Genomic DNA, 1,935 nt, shown 5'->3' on the forward strand with positions numbered 1-1,935 from the left:
CGATGTTAGCAATGTCTAGTGCTCCCAATTTGCCATAAACACTGGAAAAAGAGGGAAAGTCCTTGAACAAACGGAGTATATGCTGGAAGTCTGATGTATTGCTGATGTGACTAGAAATTGTAACAACCAAGGAAATAGGACAGGTCTACTACACTGAACAAACTAGGAGAAGAGAGCATTTCTACAACTTGAAAAACATATAGACAATATCATTCCTATTGGTGAAATTCTAGAAGCAGTTTCCTTAAAATGAGAAATAAGACAAAAATATCTACTAACACTGATGCAAGGCCGTAGTATATTGGCAGACCTCAATGATGCAATAAAAACTGGATAAAGAGATAAGTGTCAAAAGGACTGGGAAGGAAAAGACAAGATCACCATTATTTGCAGGTAATATACATATATTTCCAAATAGAAAATGCTGGTAAAGTCATAAACTATGGAATAATAAGAGAGTTCAGCATGATTTTTGAGCATAGATCAGGATGTGAAAGCATACCTCTCCTATATACCAGCAATAACCACATAGAAAATGTAATAGAAATAAAGATTATGTACTCACTAGCAATAAAAACTATAAACTAATAATAACATTATAAAGAAAGTTACAAAATTTTATTAAGTAATATAAAAAGATCTAAGTAACTTGAAAGAAACATTTTTCATGAATGTTAAGATTCAATACTGTAAAGATGTCAGTTCACTGAAATTAATTCATAAATTCAGTGCCATTTTGTTAGAAATTCAAAGAATAATTCTGAGGGAACTTGACAAAAATCATTCTAAAATTCACACAAAGTAAGAAAGTTCTGAAAGGAATGGGGAAAAGGAACTTACCATATATCAGGATATGTTACAAAATACAAGCATTAAAACTGTATTTTTGGCACAGGGGTACGTAGGTAGATCAATAGAAGAGAATAGAGAACCCGGAAAGAGAAAAAACTCTTGTAAAACCTGCTCTGAGATAAATGGGACATTTCAAATTAATTAAGAATAGACTATATTCCATTAAAAGCATTGACCCAGTTGGCTTTTTCTACAGAAAAAAACAGTGAAATCACAGCATTACCTCACACTATAGAGAGAAGTAATCTCCAGCTGGATTAAGAACCTAAATATAAGAAATTTTTTTATTATTTTCAGTTAGCCAAAGAAATTTTTAATAATTGAAAAAATATGAGATTAATTTTATGCACATAAAATAGGAAGCCTTCCTTAACTAAAGTAGGAAAAACTAAGTTATAGAAGAAGAATTTGTTAAATTTGACATACAAATTATTTTTGTGTGTGTAGAACATAGGCATAGTAATATTTTATAAAGGGCAGAAGGGGGAAATATCCCAACTCATTTACCAAAAATATAGGTCAGGTATGATATACATAGATTATATAGGTGGTGATGATGGTGATGATGATGATGATAAATAGATGATAGATTGATAGATAGATGAAAGATAGATGATATTTCTTTAAGAATTCTGATTAGAATTCAGTTAACCACCTTCTCTCTGTCTTTTCTACATCCAGTAGACTTAAATTACATATACCATCCAAAATAAAACCACTTCTCAAATTGTGCACCCAGGCTCAAGCAACATAATCCAGATGCCCCCTGCTACATTACTTGTGCTCACTTTTACATTGAACAAATAGGACTCGCTTTTCTATACATTGTGGATAAAAATCAGGCCATGTTTCAAGACTCCTTTGAGCACTCTCAGCAGAATGTCCTCTGATTCTTAAGCAGTCACCTAATAATATTGTTCTGTTTTCAATTTTCAAAATATTGTGCAATCCAATATTCTCAAGAGACCTCTACTCTCAGTCAAGATGGAGTAACAGGGACCATATTTCCCCCCATTTGAAACAAATAACAGACAAAATGTATGTTTACACCAGACAACAAAGGCTAGTGATTTCAAAGGGGTG

The sequence above is a fragment of the Zalophus californianus genome, chromosome 4, assembly GCF_009762305.2.
Source record: "Zalophus californianus isolate mZalCal1 chromosome 4, mZalCal1.pri.v2, whole genome shotgun sequence".
In the NCBI taxonomy this organism is placed as follows: Eukaryota; Metazoa; Chordata; class Mammalia; order Carnivora; family Otariidae; genus Zalophus; species Zalophus californianus.